The sequence below is a fragment of the Pelodiscus sinensis genome, unplaced genomic scaffold (genome assembly GCF_049634645.1).
Source record: "Pelodiscus sinensis isolate JC-2024 unplaced genomic scaffold, ASM4963464v1 ctg58, whole genome shotgun sequence".
Lineage (NCBI taxonomy): Eukaryota > Metazoa > Chordata > Testudines > Trionychidae > Pelodiscus > Pelodiscus sinensis.
Genome location: NW_027465922.1, coordinates 273,514 through 279,517, shown reverse-complemented (window position 1 = coordinate 279,517; position 6,004 = coordinate 273,514). Strand labels below are relative to the sequence as shown.

The 6,004-nt window shown below is 64.3% G+C and overlaps 1 long non-coding RNA gene across 1 annotated transcript; it reads right to left on the bottom strand.

Moving 5' to 3' along the window:
* On the bottom strand, window positions 1-5,334 carry LOC142825012 (uncharacterized). Its single transcript, XR_012899553.1, has 3 exons — window positions 4,977-5,334; window positions 3,168-3,251; window positions 1-770 (listed from the first exon to the last, which is right to left on the bottom strand). It is a non-coding gene; the product is annotated as an uncharacterized LOC142825012 (long non-coding RNA).
* Window positions 5,335-6,004: the final 670 nt, after the last annotated feature.

Here is a 6,004-nt window from a genome sequence, read left to right as displayed (position 1 = left end):
CTCCCCTGGCCCTTCCCCACAGCCCCAGCTGTCTCCTCCCAAAGCCTCGAGCCTGCCAGGCACAGCCAGGCCGCTCCAAGCACTGGCGGGGCCGCCCGCTACGAACCAGCCTTCCCCTCGGCCTGCTGGCTGCCCCTTTCTCGGAGTCAGCTGGCCCTGACTGTCTGCCTCGTGGCTGCTGTCCCTGTGCCAGGAGCTGAGGCTGCGCTGGGTGTCCTGGGCCAGGACACCTCTCCGAGCTTCCATTTCCCTCCAGTTACGGGCAGAGCCCTCGGCCACGTCCCTCTGTCCCAGGCCGGTACGGTCCCTGGGGGCCTGCTCCCCCCTGGCCTGGCTAAACAGAGCGCAGGGCTCCAATTCCAGCCTGTTACGCGGCAGCCGGGCCCTGCCAGGGTTCGACACGAGGCTCCTGCGTAGGAAGGGAGCAGAACGTGGCAGCCAAGGCCTCGGCGTGAGTCACTGACTCACCCGCCTGCCGCGAGCTGAGGGGGACGGTCTGACGCTCTGCACCCCACAGCAACACCCCTCGGCCCCGGCCCCCAGGGCAGGACTGTGGTGCAATTCTGAGGTGGCTCGTGCAAACCACGTCCCGCAGGTGTCCACGGGAAGGGGCCGGTTCCCTGAATAGGAGCCTCCTGTTGGCAGGCAGGTGACGTGGCTGTCGGGGGAGTTCGCCTGTCGCCGATGTGCCCGTATTGCCGATGAGTTTGCTCTTGTGAAACGTCTCAGAGGGGCCCATTAGCCTGTATCTGCGGAGGCGCTGAGGAGCCCTGCGACACGGGAATTGCAAGAAGCAGTTACAGAGGGAGACGTGGGAACGAGAGTTCACATACAAATTCAGCACTCCCAGCTCAGCACTGCAGAAGTCACCTTCCCAGACCAAATGCCGCGAACGACCCACTCCCACCCTGACTCGATGAGCTTTTTACCACAAGCAACGTCTTCTGCACCAATACTCCTGCTTCTGCAACTTCCACTCCGCTTCACCTGATGAGGGGGGTTTACCCACCCATGCGCACACCCCAATTATCTGTGAGTCTGTAAGGTGCCTCATTGGTTCGGCTCTTGGAGTAACTCCCAGGAGGTAATTTACATCCAGTCCAGCCAACACAGTGTGAGTGAGCTATTCCTGGTGATGGCCGGTTAAGGAACACAATAGACCACGGAAGAAGTGTATGTCCACCGGGAAAGTGCTGTTCACTTCACATCAGCGGTTTCCATCAATAAGGTTTGGTTGTTCAGGCCGTCTGCCTTGGTCTGTACAGCTGGTACCGATTGTCACTGACAATCGATCTTGCTGTAATTCACACATCTGCTCGGTATTCTCCCCCAGGGCAGTGTGCTGGCTTCCCCTAAAGGGCCAGGGGAAATCTGCTTGGGAACAGGGGCTGGCGCTTTGCCCTCTCCACATTCAGGGCGGGGGCCTGGGTAAGGCACTGACACTGGTCAGGGGTCCCCCCGGGGTCCTAGGGGACAGCTGTGAGGCTGGGGAGCCGGGGCCATTGGCTGGGGCCTCGCTAGGCTTGGTTCAGGAGTGGCTGGTGAAAACATTCGTGGAAATCAGCTGTGTCCCTGCCCGTGGACAGCTCCACAAATGCACAGCTGGGGAGGGCGGCTGTTGGATGCAGCCTCACAGTCGGAGGGGCCCAGAGGGCTCCGCCGTACCCCAGCTCCCAGTTACACCCCAAGGACTCACAGCGACCCCCCAAAGTGCACAGCGATGGTACCGATCAGCCCCTCCTCCAGCCACGAGCCGGGCCACGCGGGCGAGAGGCCTCCAGACTCAGCGTCTGTCGCCGAGCGACTCGGGCGCAGGCCCAACGTCAATGAGCCAAAGGCCTGCGAGGGGCTGGGGCCGGCGGGGCGCCGGGTTTGCACAGGTGGAAAAGCCAGAGGGGACCACTGTGATCGCCTCCCCTGCCCTCCTGCACCGCACGGGCCAGAGGCCCCGGGCAGCGAGTGCGCTTGGTCTGCAGAACCGCCCCGCCCCCGCTGGGACCGTCCTGCCGACTCTGCTCCCTGCTCACACCCAGCAGCAGGGTGCTATTCCGGGTAGGTTGGTGATGGAGATCGTGGCTGTTGCTGGGCTGAGGACTGACCGCGTCGTGACACCCTCCCCCACAGGCGCAGGCGCTGAGCTCTCCCCGCTGGCCACTGCTTGGTGTCGTTCCGACTGGCAGCCTGATCGTGTGCAGCGCAGATGGAATCAGAGCCTCCCGCAGCACCAGGCGACAGATCTCGCAGCATCGGCGCTGGGGACCAACACCCTTAGGAAGTGGGGTTTGCCCAGGGGCGCTCAGCACCCCAGAACTATCGCTTAGTCTCTGGGTCCCACAGGCCTGCTGCTCTCACAGACCCTCAGCCGGTCAAGTATCAGAGGGGCAGCCGTGTTAGTCTGAATCTGCAAAAGTGGTGAGGAGTCCTGTGGCACCTTATAGACTAACTGAAGTGTAGGAGCAGAAGCTTTCGTGGGCAAAGACCCACTTCATCAGATGCATGTAGTGGAAATTCCCAGAGGCAGGTAGAAATATGCAGGCCAGGATCAGGCTGGAGATGACGAGGTGGATCCAATCAAGGAGGATGAGGCCCACTTCTAGCAGCTGACCTGGAGGTGTGAATTCCAAGAGAGCAGAAGCTGCTTTTGTAGTTAGTGAGCCATTCATAGTCTGTGTTTAATCCAGAGTTGATTGTGTCAAACTTGCAGATGAACTGGAGCTCAGCAGTTTCTCTTTGAAGTCTGGTCCTGAAGTTTTTGTGCTGCAGGATGGCTACCTTGAAATCTGCAATTGTGTGTCCAGGGAGCTTGAAATGTTCCCTACAGGTTTTTGTATGTTGCCATTCCTAATATCTGATTTGTGTCCGTTGATTCTTTTACGCAGGGACTGTCCAGTTTGGCCGATGTATATAGCAGTGGGGCATTGCTGGCACTTGATGGCATATATTACATTGGTGGATGTGCAGGAGAATGAGCCAGTGACGGTATGGCTGATCGGGTTAGGTCCTGTGATGGTGTTGCTGGTGTAGATATGTGGGCAGAGTTGGCACCGAGGTTTGTTGCATGGATTGGTTCCTGAGTTCGAGTTGCTGTGGTGAGGTGTGTAGTTGCTGGTGAGAATATGCGTTCAAGGCGGGGCCGGTGGGCGGGGGGCTGCTCTCAAGGCACTTACCGGGGAAGAGCCTTCGGCTGCGCTCAGGAGGGCCGCGATGTCCAGCATGGCCTGGCAGATGTTCTTCCCGAAGCGCCTGGAGTCCTGCGGGGAGACAGGGCCTGGTTAACTGGGGCAGCGCGGGAAGCCCCAAGAGGGGGCGGGTCCCAGGCCCTTGGCAGAGGGGTGCTGGGGGGACAGGCAGGATGGGGGCCCATCGTGCTCCGGAAGTGGGGTGCTGCCCGAGGACAAGCCCCATGGGGTAGGACGGGGAGAGGGTCAGCGGAACCGTCCTGTCCCGCTGAGGACTGGGAGGGAGTCGGAGAGGGGCTGCCGGGGGTCGGGGGTCAGGGGTCGGTCCGGGCTGCCCTCTGAGGTTATGTCTACATGTAGTTACACTACAGTGTTATTTCAAAATAACGCATCTACACAGAAATGCGAAATAGCAGAACCAGGTCCGGCAGAGGGCCAGGTCAGGACTTACTGTGTGGGGCTGCTGCCTGAGGCTAACTGAGCTCTGTGCTTAAGGGGACCCCCTGGCAGCCAGTTCTCAGCTTTCCCTGCTTGCCTGCCCACCTCGCTGAGGGACAGCAAAGCATTTGTCTCTGCGTGCTCTGGTGCCCTCACACGGGACACCACAGCACTCGGCAACATGGAGCCGGAGCTGCCCTGGGCACGCTGGTGCTTCTCGTGGACGTGTTGCTGCGAGCCTGGCTGCACTGTCTGCAGGCTGCCGTCCGGGGGGGTCCATCGGGGGCTGTCAGTATCCAGGAGACCCTGCGGGAGAGCGTCCACCCTGAGGAGCACGAAGAGCCTCCCTGGTCTGCCCCACTGGGGGCTGGTGCCTCATTCGTCCCTCACTTACCCCTCCCTACCCCCCTTCCTGGTGTCAAATAAAATACACCTATTTTCATGAACACAAACTCTCTTTATTTAACAAAACTGGGGGGGGAGGGAATGAAACTCTGGTGAGACTGGGAACGGAGGTGGGAGGGGGGAAGCCTGGGAGGAGGGAGCTGGAAGGGGGATGACAGGGGAGGAAGGGGGAGGGGCAGCTCCGGGTTGGGGGTCTCGCCAGACCAACTTGACTTTCATGCTGACCTGCTCCTGGGTTCGCATGTGGCCGTTGGTGGCCAGGCTGGCAGCTATCCTGCCATAGACGGCCGCAATCCTCCATCTAGGGCTGAGATCATGGACGTTGGGGGCATCCCCCCAACCTGAATAAGGTCCGTGATCTCCACCCTGGACCAGGAAGGCGCCTGCCTTCTCCAGACCCTGGCAGGCTCCGGGGAGCTGGCAGCCTGCTCCTGGGGGGCGGCGGAGGGCTGGCTGCCAGTGGCTCGCTGGCTCATGTTTTGGGGCCACTGGGTCGGGGCAGTGGCTGCTGGCTCTGGGCAGGCTTGGAGCTGGCCCAGGCTCTGTGGCCAGAGTCAACCCCTTGAAGGGCTCCGGGGAGGGGGGAGGGAGAGGAGTGTTCTTGCTTGAGGCTGGAGTGGCCACGAGGGCACCCTGGGAAGGCTGGCGGCCCCCGGCCTCGATAGAAGTGTCTACAGAGCGCTCATTTCGAAATAGCTCTTTGGAATTTTGCGTTACTCCCCGTGGAATGAGGTTTCCCAAACTCGAAATAAGGGCTCCGCTAGTTTGGATTCATTTCGAAATAGCGGTTTGGCTGCGTAGTCGCTGGGAAGGTGACTCGAAATAAGGGCTGTTATTTCAAAACGACTTTGCTGCGCAGACACACCCAGGCCGACCAGGCGTTCCCCAGGGCGCATCTCCAGGGAGAGCTGGGACAGCTGCTGAGCACCCGCCTGCCGGGCCGGGCCGACTCACCGTCTCGGGGCTGGAGAACTTGCTGGAGATGTGGAACGTCAGCAGGTTCTCGCCAGAGATGATGTAAGAGACGCCGTAGCCGTCGTCAGCAACCTGCGGGGACAGAGAGGGACGGGCCGCGGCGCGGGGAGCCAGTCGGCAGGGGAGCCCGGCAGCCAGAGTCCGACGGGGCCGCGCAGCCGCGGGGGGAGCCAGAGTCCGACGGGGGCCGCGCAGCCGCGGGGGGGGGGGAGCCAGAGTCCGACGGGGGCCGCGCAGCCGCGGGGGGAGCCAGAGTCCGACGGGGGCCGCGCAGCCGCGGGGGGGGAGCCAGAGTCCGACGGGGGCCGCGCAGCCGCGGGGGGGGGGGGAGCCAGAGTCCGACGGGGGCCGCGCAGCCGCGGGGGGGGGGGGAGCCAGAGTCCGACGGGGGCCGCGCAGCGCGGGGGGGGGGGGAGCCAGAGTCCGACGGGGGCCGCGCAGCCGCGGGGGGGGGGGGAGCCAGAGTCCGACGGGGGCCGTGCAGCCGCGGGGGGGGGAGCCAGAGTCCGACGGGGGCCGCGCAGCCGCGGGGGGGGGAGCCAGAGTCCGACGGGGCCGTGCAGCCGCGAGGGGGGGAGCCAGAGTCCGACGGGGGCCGTGCAGCCGCGGGGGGGGGAGCCAGAGTCCGACGGGGGCCGCGCAGGCCGCGGGGGGGGGGGAGCCAGAGTCCGACGGGGGCCGCGCAGCCGCGGGGGGGGGAGCCAGAGTCCGACGGGGGCCGCGCAGCCGCGGGGGGGAGCCAGAGTCCGACGGGGGCCGCGCAGCCGCGAGGGGGGGGGAGCCAGAGTCCGACGGGGGCCGCGCAGCCACGGGGGGGGGGAGCCAGAGTCCGACGGGGCCGTGCAGCCGCGGGGGGGGGGGAGCCAGAGTCCGACGGGGGCCGCGCAGCCGCGGGGGGGGGGGAGCCAGAGTCCGACGGGGCCGTGCAGCCGCGGGGGGGGGGAGCCAGAGTCCGACGGGGCCGCGCAGGCCGCGGGGGGGGGGGAGCCAGAGTCCGACGGGGGCCG